Below are 15138 nucleotides of genomic sequence, written 5' to 3' on the forward strand. Positions count from 1 at the left end.
TTCTCCCGAGTACGGAGATACCCCATATGTGGCACTAAACTGTTTCCTTGAAATACGACAGGGCTCTGAAGTGAGAGAGCGCATTTGAGGACTAAATTAGGGATTGCACAGGGGTGGACATAGGGGTATTCTACGCCAGTGATTCCCAAACAGGGTGCCTCCAGCTGTTGCTAAACTCCCAGCATGCCTGGACAGTCAGTGGCTGTCCGGAAATGCTGGGAGTTGTTGTTTTGCAACAGCTGGAGGCTGTTTTGGAAACACTGCCGTACAATACGTTTTTTTTTTTTTTTATTAGGGGGACAGTGTAAGGGGGTGTATATGTTGTGTTTTACTCTTTATTAGGTGTTAGTGTAGTGTTTTTAGGGTACATTCACACTGGCGGGTTGACAGTGAATTTACCGCTAGGAGTTTGCGCTGCGGTGAAAAATTTGCCACAGCCCAAACTTGAAGCAGAAAACTTACTGTAAACCCACCAGTGTGAATGTACCCTGTACGTTCACATGGGGGGGGCAAACCTCCAGCTGTTTCAAAACTACAACTCCCAGCATGTACTGACAGACCGTGCATGCTGGGAGTTGTACTTTTGAAACAGCTGGAGGCACACTGGTTGGAAAACCTTCAGTTAGGTTCTGTTACCTAACTCAGTATTTTCCAACCAGTGTGCCTCCAGCTGTTGCAAAACTTCAACTCCCAGCATGTACTTATTGCCGAAAGGCATGCTGGGAGATGTAGTTATGCAACAGCTGGAGGGATCGCAACTACAACTCCCAGCATGCCCAGAGAGCTGTTTAGGCTTGCTGGGAGTTGCAGTTTTGCAACATCTGTAGAGCTATAGTTTAGAGACCACTGCATAGTGGTCTCCAAACTGTGGACCTCCAGATGTTGCAAAACTACAACTCCCAGCATGCCCAGACAGCAAACTGCTGTCTGGGCATGCTGGGAGTTGTAGTTTTGCAAGATCTGGAGGTGCACAGTATAGAGATCACTTTGCAGTGGTCTCAAACTGTAGACCTCCAGCTGTTGCAAAACTGCAACTCCCAGCAAGCCTAAACAGCTCTCTGGGCATGCTGGGAGTTGTAGTTTTGCAACATCTGGAGGGTTACAGTTTAGAGACCACTATAGTGGTCTCAGACTGTAGCCCTCCAGATGTTGCTAAGTAACTCACCGGCTTCCGTTGGATCCAGGGAGCTGCGTCGCCGTCCTCTTCTTCCGCCGTTCGTCGCCTGCTGCCGCCGCTGATCGTCGCCGCTGCCGTCGCCGATGGGTAAGTGGATCTTCGGCGCCGGTCCCCGTCGTTTCCCCGTTCTGCCCCGCCTATTGTGGGAGGGCAGGACGGGGAAACCGAAAGTAAACCCCTCCGCCCCCGATCTGCTATTGGTGGTCGCGTCTAGACCACCAATAGCAGAGATAGGAGGGGTGGCAACCCTGCCACCTCACTCCTATCGCTACAGGGGGATCGTGGGTGTCTAGGACACCCGCGATCCCCCTTCTATTCCGGGTCACCATAGACCCGTATGACCCGGAATCGGCGCAAATCGCAAGTGTGAATTCACTTGCGATTTGCGCCGATCACCGACATGGGGGGGGTCTAATGACCCCCCTGGGCATTTGCGCGGGGTGCCTGCTGATAGATATCAGCAGTCACCCCGACACGATCCCCGCCCGGCGCGCGGCGGGGACCGAAATTCCCACGGGCGTACAGGTACGCCCTTGGTCCTTAAGTACCAGGGAGCAAAGGCGTACCTGTACGCCCTTGGTCCTTAAGGGGTTAAAAAGCTCTGTACCTTACCTTCTTTCTTGCTCCCAGCAGGAGAAAGTGGGTGTTTCCCAGCAGGCATGACATCACTGAAGCCTGCTGGGGGACCACTTCCGCCCTCATATGGTTTCAGTGCTGTGATAAATAGAAGACATCAGGCTCTGTGCATGTTTCAGTCAGTGCAGTATTCCGTGAGGCTCTCCTGCAGCTTTCAGTCTGTGCAGCTTTCTGTGAGAATCTGTGGAGCTTTCACTTTCTAGGCAGCTGTCAATCAAGCTCAGTGCAGAGAAACACTTGAGTTTGGACTCCTGCCAGGCCGGAAGGAGAGCAAACTCACTGTATTAATTGTGGTAGAGAACAGAAGAGTGCCACCTAGTGGCCGTTTTTTATATTACATTTTAAACATATTTATGTTGATAATTTTAAAAGCAAGTAAATAGGAAAGTGTCTGCTAATTATACAAGGAACACTATATTAAAAGGTTTTTTTTTTGGTGACAGGCACTCTAACATATCTGTTGAATGTATTGTGTAGCCCACTGAGTTTTGGCACTGAACAGAGTGGGCTGGACTATTTAAAACATACACCTTTTATACATACTGAAATGTCTATATATGGTTTTAATACGTATCTGATTTTAATTGGTAAAAAACATGTATAGGCTAAGGGATCCATTTGTTTATCTTTTAACCCCTTAAGGACTGAGCCCTTTTTCACCTTAAGGACTCGGCCATTTTTTGCAAATCTGACCACTGTCACTTTAAACATTAATAACTCTGGAATGCTTTTAGTTATCATTCTGATTCCGAGACACTTTTTTCGTGACATATTCTACTTTAACTTAGTGGTAAAAATTTTTGGTAACTTGCATCCTTTCTTGGTGAAAAATCCCAAAATTTTATGAAAAATTTGAACATTTAGCATTTTTCTAACTTTGAAGCTCTCTGCTTGTAAGGAAAATAGATATTCCAAATAATTTTTTTTTTATTCACATATACAATATGTCTACTTTATATTTGCATCATAAAATTTATGAGTTTTTACTTTTGGAAGACACCAGAGGGCTTCAAAGTTCCGCAGCAATTTTCCAATTTTTCACAAAATTTTGAAACTAGCTTTTTTTCAGGGACCAGTTCAGGTTTGAAGTGGATTTGAAGGGTCTTCATATTAGAAATACCCCATAAATGACCCCATTATAAAAACTGCACCCCCGAAAGTATTCAAAATGACATTCAGTACGCGTTTTAACCCTTTAGGTGTTTCACAGGAATAGCAGCAAAGTGAAGGAGAAAATTCACAATCTTCATTTTTTACACTCGCATGTTCTTGTAGACCCAATTTTTGATTTTTTGCAAGGGGTAAAAAGGAGAAAATTTTTACTAGTATTTGAAACCCAATTTCTCTCGAGTAAGCACATACCTCATATGTCTATGTAAAGTGGTCGGCGGGCACAGTAGAGGGCTCAGAAGGGAAGGAGCGTCAAATGGTTTTTGGGGGGCATGTCACCTTTAGGAAGCCCCTATGGTGCCAGAACAGCAAAAAAAAACACATGGCATACCATTTTGGAAACTAGATCCCTCGGGGAACGTAACAAGGGGTAATGTGAACCTTAATACCCCACAGGTGATTCACGACTTTTGCATATGTAAAAAAAAAATGTTTTACCTAAAATGCTTGGTTTCCCAAAAAATTTACATTTATACAAAGGGTAATAGCAGAAAATACCCCCCAAAATTTGAAGCCCAATTTCTCCTGATTCAGAAAACACCCCATATGGGGGTGAAAAGTGCTCTGTTGGCGCACTACAGGTTTCAGAAGAGAAGGAGTCACATTTGGCTTTTTTGAAGGAAATTTTGCTCTGGGGGCATGCCGCATTTAGGAAGCCCCTATGGTGCCAGGACCGCAAAAAAAAAAACCACATGGCATACCATTTTGGAAACTAGAGCCCTCGGGGAATGTAACAAGGGGTTAAGTGAACCTTAATACCCCACAGGCGTTTCACGACTATTGCATATGTAAAAAAAAAAAAAAAAAAAAAAAAATGTTACCTAAAATGCTTCTTTTCCCAAAAACTTTACATTTTTAAAAAGGGTAAAAGCAGAAAATACCCCCCAAAATTTGAAGCCCAATTTCTCCCGAGTACAGAGATACCCCATATGTGGCCCTTAACTGTTGCCTTGAAATACGACAGGGCTCCAAAGTGAGAGCGCCATGCGCATTTGAGGCCTAAATTAGGGATTGCATAGGGGTGGACATAGGGGTATTCTACGCCAGTGATTCCCAAACAGGGTGCCTCCAGCTGTTGTAAAACTCCCAGCATGCCTGGACAGTCAACGGCTGTCCGACAATACTGGGAGTTGTTGTTTTGCAACAGCTGGAGGCTCCGTTTTGGAAACCGTGGCGTACCAGACGTTTTTCATTTTTATTGGGGAGGGGAGGGGGGCTGTGTAGGGGTATATGTATATGTAGTGTTTTTTACTTTTTATTTTATTTTGTGTTAGTGTAGTGTAGTGTTATTAGGGTACAGTCGCACGGGCGGGGGTTCACAGTAGTTTCTCGCTGGCAGTTTGAGCTGTTGCAGAAAATTTGCTGCAGCTCAAACTTGCAGCCCGATACTTACTGTAAGCCTCCGCCCATGTGAGTGTACCCTGTACATTCACATTGGGGGGGGACAGCCAGCTGTTGCAAAACTACAACTCCCAGCATGCGCTGACAGACTGTACATGCTGAGAGTTTTAGTTTTGCAACAGCTGTAGGCACACTGGTTATGTATCACGGAGTTTGTGACCTTACTCAGTGTTTCAAAACCAGTGTGCCTCCAGCTGTTGCAAAACTACAACTCCCAGCATGTACGGTGCATGGTGTAAGGTGACTGCTGGGAGTTGTAGTTTGCAACAGCTGGAGGCACATGGGTCGTGAAACACTGAGTTAGGTAAAAAAAAAAAAACTAAGTTTCACAACCAGTGTGCCTTCAGCTGTTGCAAAACTACAACTCAGCAGTCACCGACAGCCAACGGGCATGCTGGGAGTTGTAATTATGCAACCAGCAGATGCACCACTACAACTCCCAGCATGCACTTTAGCTGTTTGTGCAAGCTGGGAGTTTTAGTTATACAACAGCTGAAGGTACACTTTTCCATAGAAAAAATGTGCCTCCAGCTGTTGCAAAACCATAAGTCCCAGCATGCCCATAAGGGAATGCTGGGAGTTGTGGTGGTCTTCCTCCTGCTGTTGCATAACTACAGCTCCCAGCATGCCCTTTTTGCATGCTGGGAGCTGTTGCTAAGCAACAGCAGGAGGCTGTAACTCACCTCCTGCTGCTGCTTCATCGCAGGAAAGTCCCTCGCCGCCGTCACTCCTGGGGCCCCGATCCCAACATGGACGCCGGGGATCGGGGTCCCCAGCACCCGGGGTCGTCTTCCCACACCCGCCCTCCGGAAGAGGGGCAGAGCGGGAGTGACACCCGCAGCAGGCGCCCTGATTGGTCGGCCGGTAATCTGGCCGACGAATCAGGGCGGTCGTGAGGTGGCACCAGTGCCACCTCACCCCTGCAGGCTCTGGCTGTTCGGGGCCGTCAGAGACGGCCCCGAACAGCCAGTAATTCCGGGTCACTGGAGACCCGATTGACCCGGAATCGCCGCAGATCGCTGGACTGAATTGTCCAGCGATCTGCGACGATCGCCGACATGGGGGGGCATAATGACCCCCCTGGGCGATATGCCGGGATGCCTGCTGAACGATTTCAGCAGGCATCCAGCTCCGGTCCCCAACCGGCTAGCGGAGGGAACCGGAATTCCCACGGGCGTATGGATACGCCCTGCGTCCTTAAGGACTCGGAATGCAGGGCGTATCCATACACCCTGCGTCCTTAAGAGGTTAAATGGGTATTCCAGGCAAAACCTTTTTTTTATATATATCAACTGGCTCCGGAAAGTTAAACAGATTTGTAAATTATTTCTATTAAAAAATCTTAATCTTTCCAATAGTTATTAGCTTCTGAAGTTTTCTGTCTAACTGCTCAACGATGATGTCATGTCCCGGGAGCTGTGCATGATGGGAGACTATCCCCATAGGAAATGCACAGCTCCTGGGATGTGAGTCATCAGAGAGCAGTTAGACAGAAAATAACAACTCAGATTTTTTAATAGAAGTGATTTACAAATCTGTAGAAATATATATATTAGGGCTCAGGGTTTGAGACAACTGGACAGATAGTAATTCAATTTATTAATAATATGCAATGTGACAATAGAGTATAAAATAAATGCAAATAGTAGCGACTGCGTCTCACAGGGCCCTTGTGTAGGCGCAGCACCAACTATTAAAAGCTATAATATATGTATATCATAATGTGTAAAATATTAAAAATTATTATAAAAATGATATATATTATAAAAAAATGTATAATAATTTTTAATATTTTACACATTATGATATACATATATTATAGCTTTTAATAGTTGGTGCTACGCCAACACAAGGGCCCTGTGAGACACAGTCGCTACTATTTGCATTTATTTTATACTCTATTGTCACATTGCATATTATTAATAAATTGAATTACTATCTGTCCAGTTGTCTCAAACCCTGAGCCCTAATATATATATTTCTACAGACAAACTACTTTTTGACACCTCGGGTATAGATTTTTTATTTTTCAACTCTGACCTGTTTATGCATTAATAACTCTGGGATGCTATACTTATGAATTTGATTCAGAGATAATTTTTTCGTCACATTCTACTTTATGTTAGTGGTAAATTTTCGTCCATACTTGCATAATTTCTTGGTGAAAAATGCAAAAATTTCATGAAAAATTAGAAAATTTAGCATTTTTCTAACTTTAAAACTCTCTGTAAGGAAAATGGGCATGCCATATTGATTTACACATACAATGGGGGAGATTTATCAAAACCTGTTCAGAGGAAAAGCTGCCGAGTTGCCCATCAGATCGTTTATTTCATTTTTCAGAGGCCTTTTCAAAGGGTAGGTTTTGATAAATCTCCCACAATATGTCTACTTTATGTTGGCATCATAAAGTTGACATGTTTTAACTTTTTGAAGTAATTAGAGGGCTTCAGATTTTAGCAGCAATTTTCCAATTTTTCACCAAAATTTCAAAATCTGAATTTTTCTGGGACCAGTTCACTTTTCAAGTGAATTTGAGAGTCCTTATGTTAGACATAACCCATAATGGATCCCATTATGAAAACTGCAGCCCTCCACATATTCAAAATGACATTCAGAAAGTTTTTTTTGTTTTACCTTTTAGGTGTTTCACAAAAACAGCAGCAAAGTAGAGGAGAAAATTCAAAATCTTAATTTTTTCTACTAATATGTTTTTGTAGCCCCATTTTTTTCATTTTAACAAGAGGTAAAGGACCCTTTGTGAAAATGAAAAATTTGGGGTAACACAAGCATTTTAGTTAAATAAAAATGTCAGAACCTATAGGATTAAAAAGGTTCTGACAGGTTCTTTGCTTTTGTTGCCTGGTTACACCTAGCTGTCTAGCTAGTCAGCTGAACGCTTGATGAGATCACCTGTGAGTTGCCCATTTAACCTGGCAGTTAGCTCCCAGTCAGCGCCTGTGAAAGTCTTTTTGCTCCAGTAGCTAGTGTGTATTCCCCATTTCTCTTGTATAACGCGGCATCTTTGACTTTCATCTCGACTTCTCTCTGGTATTAGAGACTTGGTACTTTGACTTCTCCTGGCTTTGATGTGGTTAGTTTGACTCTGGACTATTGTATCAGTGTGAAGTAGTATTTTGTTTGTCTGTTATCCCACTGTTCCCGGGCCTAGTCAGTGTCATTGTAGATTATCTTGACTATTACGCCCCTCACGTATACAGAAAGGGACTGTCCGTGGTCACGGACCTGTCGTTTAGGGCAGGTACGTAAGTAGGCAGGGATAGGGGAGTGGGCAAAATTAGTGTGCACTCCTTCCCTGCCCATACGTGACAAAAAAAAAAGTTTTTCATTTTCATGTCCAACTTTAATGCAAAATTCTTCAAATACCTGTGGGGCGTTGAGGCTTACAGCACCCCTTATTACGTTCCTTGTTTTTTTTTTGAGCATTTGTCAGAATGGCTACACTATCAATCACCCTTGTGCAAATTATCACTTTAGGCCTCAAATGTACATGGTGCACTCTCACCCCCGAGAAGGAACATTGTGCCGTAAATGTACGGTGCTCTGCCCTAAGATGCGCTTAGCAGCACCATACATTTACAGCGCATGTCCTTAAAGGAGAACTATGGGATTGAAAATGTTATCCCCTATCCTAAGGATAGGGGATAAGCTTCAGATCGCGGGGGGTCCGACCACTGTGGCCCCCCACGATCTCCCGTACAGGGCCGCGGCTCTCTGCATAGAGCGCGCGCGTCGACCACCGCACGAGGCGGCGGCTGACATGCGCCCGCAATTTACTGCTATGGGAGAGCCGAAGCGCTGCCTTCGGCAATTTCCGGCTCTCCCATAGCAGTGTATGGAGGGGGCGTGTCGGCCGCTGCTTCGTGCGGTGGTCAACACGCCCTCTCTAACCAGAGAGCCGGGGCCCCGTACAGGAGATCGCGGGGGGCCCCAGCGGTCGGCCCCCCCTCGAGCTCCCGTACGGGGCCCCGGCTCTCTGGTTAGAGAGGGCGTGTTGACCACTGCACGAAACTTATCCCCTATCCTTAGGATACGGGATAAATTTTTCAATCCCGTAGTTCTCCTTTAAGGGGTTAAATGTCTCAAGTTTGAGATTAATGTAAACCTACCCTAACACTACAATCTCAGAGAGCTGACTTTTCGAAACAAGCTCTTTTTTAAATGACCACAAAGATTCCAACACCTGGGTTACAAACACTTATATTGAGGTTATAGTCATATATACAATACTTAAACAGAAAGTGCAATCTTAAACAATATAGCAAATAAATCAATGGAATGCAATTAGTATTAAAACTGTAAAGGGGCATTATATGAAGAAAAAAAAAAAAAAAAAGAGAAAGGTAATATTTAACCCCTTAACGACCAAGGACGTATATTTACGTTCTTGGCCTGCTCCCGCAATATAACGCAGGGTCACTCGGTGACCCAGCGTCATATCGGGCTGGTCCCGGTATGTATCTGAAGCCGGGACCTGGGGCTAAAAGCGCGCGGCAGCGATCGCGGTGCGCGCGCTATTAACCCTTTACACGTGTACAAGTTTAACGCCGCGTCTAAAACGAAAGTAAGAGCTGTCCGGCTGCTCTGCGGGGCTGATCGGGACCACCGCAGTGAAAATGCGGTGTCCCGATCAGCTGGGACACTAGCGGAGGTCCTCTTACTCCTTCCTCCAGTGTGTCCCTTCGGCGATTGATTGCTCCAAGCCTGAGATGCAGGCTTGAGCAATCGACCGCCGATAACACTGATCAATGCAAAGCTATGGCTTTGCAGTGAACAGGGTATACGATCAGTGTGTGCAATGTTATAGCCCCCTATGGGAGCTATAACACTGCAAAAAAGAGTGTAAAAAAAATTAGTTAATAAAATGTAATTTAACCCTTTCCCTAATAAAAGTTTGAATCACCCCCTTTTCCCATAAAAAAAACAAAACATGTAAATAAAAATATAAACATATGTGGTATCGCCACGTGCGTAAATGTCTGAACTATAAAAATATATAATTAATTAAACCGCACGGTCAATGGCGTACTTGGTTGGATGATAGCTGTGACTGGGCGGTCAACATACAGGGTTATAGTCTATTCAGGAAGGATCGGACAAAACGGAAAGGGGGAGGAGTCAGCCTTTATGTAAAGTCCAATTTGAAGGCCGCACTGCTGGAGGATATTTGGGAGGGAAACGATAATGTGGAGTCATTATGGGTAGAAATATATGGAGATAAAAACAAAAGAAATTCTGATAGGGGTTTGCTATAAGCCACCAAACATAATGGAAGAGCCAGAAGATCAATTATTGAGGCAAATAAACAAGGCAGCAAATCAAAATGATGTGATAATAACGGGGAACTTTAACTATCCTGATATAAACTGGGAGACAGACCTGTGAATCTCATAAAGGAAACAGGTTTCTGACTATAACTAAAGACAATTAACTGTCCCAAATGGTGCAGGGCCCTACCAGAGGGGATGCCCTACTAGACTTAATATTAACCAACGTACCTGACAGAGTACTTAATGTGCAAGTAGATGGATACCTAGGAAATAGTGATCATAATATAGTACATTATAACTTGTTCTTCAATAAGGGAATCTCTCAAGGGGCCACAAAAACAATGAACTTTAGGAAGGCAAAAGTTTGATCAACTCAGAGAAGCCCTTAACAATATAAAATGGGATAATGTCCTCAAAAAGAACAATGCTGACACTAAATTGGAGACTTTTATAAATATCTTAAATTTTTACTGTAAGATGTATATACCTTATGGGAATAAAAGGGTCAGAAATAAAAGAAAACCCAATATGGATGAATAAAAATGTTAAGGGGGCAATAAATGACAAAAATAAAGCATTTAAATTACTAAAACAGGACAGCAGTGAAGAAGCATTAAAAAGCTATAGAGAAAAATGTAAAATATGTAAAAAACAGATAAAAGCCGCAAAAATAGCGACAGAGAGACTTATTGCCAAAGAGAGAAAAAATAACCCAAAAATGTTCTTTAACCCCTTAACGACGCAGGACGTATATTTACGTCCTGCGCCGGCTCCCGCGATATGCCGCGATCCCTCATCATATCGCGTGGGTCCCGGCGCTAATCAACGGCCGGGACCCGCGGCTAATACCACACATCGCCGATCGCGGCGATGTGCGGTATTAACCCTTTAGAAGCGGCGGTCAAAGCTGACCGCCGCTTCTAAAGTGAAACTGAAAGTATCCCGGCTGCTCAGTCGGGCTGTTCGGGACCGCCGCGGTGAAATCGCGGCGTCCCGAACAGCTGATCGGACACCGGGAGGGCTCTTACCTGCCTCCTCGGTGTCCGATCGACGAATGACTGCTCCGTGCCCGAGATCCAGGCAGGAGCAGTCAAGCGCTGATAATGCTGATCACAGGCGTGTTAATACACACCTGTGATCAGGATGAGAGATCAGTGTGTGCAGTGTTATAGGTCCCTATGGGACCTATAACACTGCAAAAAAAAAAAAGTAAAAAAAAAGTGTTAATAAAAGGTCATTTAACCCCTTCCCTAATAAAAGTTTGAATCACCCCCCTTTTCCCATAAAAAAAATAAAACCGTGTAAAAAAAAAAAAAAACAAACATATGTGGTATCGCCGCGTGCGTAAATGTCCGAAATATAAAAATATATCATTAATTAAGCCGTACGGTCAATGGCGTACGCGCAAAAAAATTCCAAAGTCCAAAGTCCAAAAAAGCGTATTTTGGTAACTTTTTATAACATTAAAAAATGAATAAAAAGTGATCAAAAAGTCATATCAAACCAAAAATCATACCAATAAAAACTTCAGATCACGGCGCAAAAAATGAGTCCTCATACCGCCCCGTACGTGGAAAAATAAAGTTATAGGGGTCAGAAGATGACATTTTTAAACGTAAAAATTTTCCTGCATGTAGTTATGATTTTTTCCAGAAGTGCGACAAAATCAAACCTATATAAGTAGGGTATCATTTTAACCGTATGGACCTACAGAATAATGATAAGGTGTCATTTTTACCGAAATATGCACTGCGTAGAAACGGAAGCCCCCAAAAGTTACAAAATGGCGTTTTTTTTTCGATTTTGTCGCACAATGATTTTTTTTTCCGTTTCGCCGTGCATTTTTGGGTAAAATGACTAATGTCACTGCAAAGTAGAATTGGCGACGCAAAAAATAAGCCATAATATGGATTTTTAGGTGGAAAATTGAAAGGGTTATGATTTTTAAAAGGTAAGGAGGAAAAAACGAAAGTGCAAAAACGGAAAAACCCTGAGTCCTTAAGGGGTTAAAGGGGTACTCCGGTGAAAACCTTTTTTCTTTTAAATCAACTGGTGGCAGAAAGTTAAACATATTTGTAAATTACTTCTATTAAAAAATCTTAATCCTTCCTGTACTTATTAGCTGCTGAATACTACAGAGGAAATTCTTTTCTTTTTGGAATGCTCTCTTATGACATGACGAGCACAGTTCTCTCTGCTGACGTTATTATAATAATAACACTTTATTTATTGTTGTCCTTAGTGGGATTTGAACCCAAGTCCCCAGCACATGCATCTGCTATGCATGGTTGCTAAAATGGACAGAGATGCCAGCAGAGAGCACTGTGCTTGTGATGTCATCAGTGTTCCAAAAAGAAAGGAATTTTCTCTGTAGCATTCAGCAGCTAATGAGTACTAGAAGGGTTAAGATTTTTTAATAGAAGTAATTTACAAATGTTTAACTTTCTGCCACCAGTTGATTTAAAAGAAAAAAGGTTTTCACCGGAGTACCCCTTTAACTATATAAATAACAAAAAAGGTCAAAAATGAAAGTGTTTGCCCTTTAAAAAAATGATGAGGGAGAAATTATAAACAGGGATCAGGAAAAAGCAAAGATATTAAACAAATTCTTCTCCACTGTATTCACCGAGGAAAATGAAATGCCAGGTGAAAAACAGTGTGATAAGGTAAACTCCCCAGTACAGGTCACCTGTCTCAGGAAGAAGTACAGCGCCACGTACAAAAAATCTAAATAGACAAATCATCAGGTCTAGATGGCATTCACCCCCGTGTTCTAAAGGAATTAAGTAATGTAATAGACAGACCCCTATTTTTAATATTCAGGGACTCTATAGTGACAGGGACTGTTCCCCAGGACTGGCGCATGGCAAATGTGGTGCCAATATTTAAGAAGGGGTCAAAAGGTGACCCTGGGAATTATAGACCTGTTAGTTTAACCTCGGTTGTATGTAAATTTTTTTGAGGGTTTCTTAAGAGATTCTGTTTTGGGAATATCTTGATAAAAATAAATGTATGACCCCGTATCAGCATGGATTTATGAGGGATCGATCCTGTGAAACTAACCTGATCAGCTTTTATGAGGAGGTGAGCTCCAGACTGGACCAGGGGCAAATGTTGGATATCATATATCTGGATTTTTCCAAAGCATTTGATACGTTTCCGCATAAAAGGTTGGTGCATAAATTGAGAAGGTTTGGGCTGGGGGAGAACGTGTGCAAGTGGGTAAGTAACTGTCTCAATGATAGGAAACAGAGGGTGGTTATTAATGGTACTTCTGATTGGGTGACTACTAGTGGGGTACCAAAGTGGTCCGTCTTGGGTACTGTCCTATTTAATATATTCATTAATGACCTTGCAGAGGGGTTGAATAGTAAAGTAGCAATCTTTGCAGAGGACACTAAACTCTGTAAAGCGGTAAACACTATAGAGGACAGTGCACTGTTACAAATGGATCTGGATAGGTTGGAGGTTAGGGCTGGGAAGTGGCAGATGAGGTTCAACACTGATAAATGTAAGGTATTGCACATGGGGAAGAAAAATCCGGGCTGGGATTATGTATTAAATGGGAGAACACTTGGGACGACTGACATGGAAAAGGACTTAGGAGTCTTAGTTAACAGTAAATTTAGCTGTAGTGACCAGTGTCGGGAAGCTGCTGCCAAGGCTAATAAAATCATGGGGTGCATCAATAGGGGCATAGATGCCCATGACAAGGAAATAATTCTACCGCTGTACAAATCACTAGTCAGACCACACATAGAATACTGTGTACAGTACTGGGCACCAGTGTACAAGAAAGATATAGTGGAGCTGGAGAGGGTTCAAAGACTGGCAACCAGAGTAATACGGGGAATGGGACGACTACAGTACCCAGAAAGATCATCAGAATTAGGGTTATTTAGTTTAGAATAAAGAAGGCTTAGGGCAGACCTAATAACTATGTATAAATATATCAGGGGACAGTACAGAGATCTCTCCCATGATCTATTTATACCCAGGACTGTATCAATAACAAGGGGGCATCCTCTACGTCTAGAGGAAAGAAGGTTTCTACACCAGCACAGACGGGGGTTCTTTACTGTAAGAGCAGTGAGACTGTGGAATTCTCTCCCGGAGGAGGTGGTCATGGTGAACTCTGTAATAGAGTTCAAAAAGGGTCTGGATGTATTTTTGGAGAGTAATAACATTACTGGTTATGTATACTAGATTTATAGGGACAGAAGGTTGATCCAAGGATTTATTCTGACTGCCATATTTGGAGTCGGGAAGGAATTTTTACCTCTAGTATGAGGGTTTTTTGCCTTTTTCTGGCTCAACTCAACTCAATAGGGACTTATTAGGGTTATAGGTTGAACTTTATGGTCTTTTATTCAACCTTATGACCCATGTTACTATGTACGCGCAAAAAAATTCCAAAGTCCAAAATAACATATTTTTGGTCACTTTTTATATCATGAAAAAAATGAATAAAAAGCGATCAAAAAGTCCGATCAATGCAATACAAAATGGAACCGCTAAAAACTTCAGATCACGGTGCAAAAAAGATGAGACCTCATACCGCCCCATAAGCAGTAAAATAAAAATAAAAAAGTTATAGGGGTCAGAAGATGACAATTTTAAAACGTATACATTTTTCATCATTTAGTTATGATTTTTTACAGAAGTACGACAAAATCAAACCTATATAAGTAGGGTATCATTTTAACCGTATGGACCTACAGAAGATAAGGTGTCATTTTTACCGAAAAATGTACTGCGTAGAAACGGAAGCCCCCAAAAGTTACAAAAAAATTTTTTCTTCAATTTTGTCGCACAATGATTTTTTTTCCCGTTTCGCTGTAGATTTTTGGGTAAAATGACTGATGTCACTGCAAAGTAGGATTGGTGGTGCAAAAAATAAGCCATCATATGGATTTTTAGGTGCAAAATTGAAAGGGTTATGATTTTTAAAAGGTGAGGAGGAAAAAACGAAAGTGGAAACACCCGTGGTCCTTAAGGGGTTAAAAAGACCATAGTATGGCAACACAGAGCTCATAAAAACCTTATCAGCCATCTCAAAGTGCCTTCTTGGATTTGGGGCATTTTTAAAATATTTATCTTCCATTTGGGCAGAAAATAAATCTTGGCTGGAAGATGTGCTAGGAGACTGTTCATAAGCATGACCATAGTCTGTTCAGCTCCAGGTTTATTATATATGATTGTTCATTTAATGTGCCACCTCAGGCTGCTGTCACACACACCATACTTTCTGAAACACTGAATGATGTTTTTTTGTGCCAAAGCTAAATTTCTTATTTCTTTTAAATCCACAGCCATGACTTGTAAAGAAAAAAAAAGTACCCAAAATGCATTTTAACTATTGTTACCTCTTCTGGGCCCCCATTTACTCTCTGATAAGCACCTTGTTCTTAGTTTGGCTGCAGCAGTCATGTGACTCTATATACAAATCAGAAGCCTTGGTGG

Source organism: Hyla sarda, chromosome 10, assembly GCF_029499605.1.
Source record: "Hyla sarda isolate aHylSar1 chromosome 10, aHylSar1.hap1, whole genome shotgun sequence".
NCBI classification, from domain to species: domain Eukaryota; kingdom Metazoa; phylum Chordata; class Amphibia; order Anura; family Hylidae; genus Hyla; species Hyla sarda.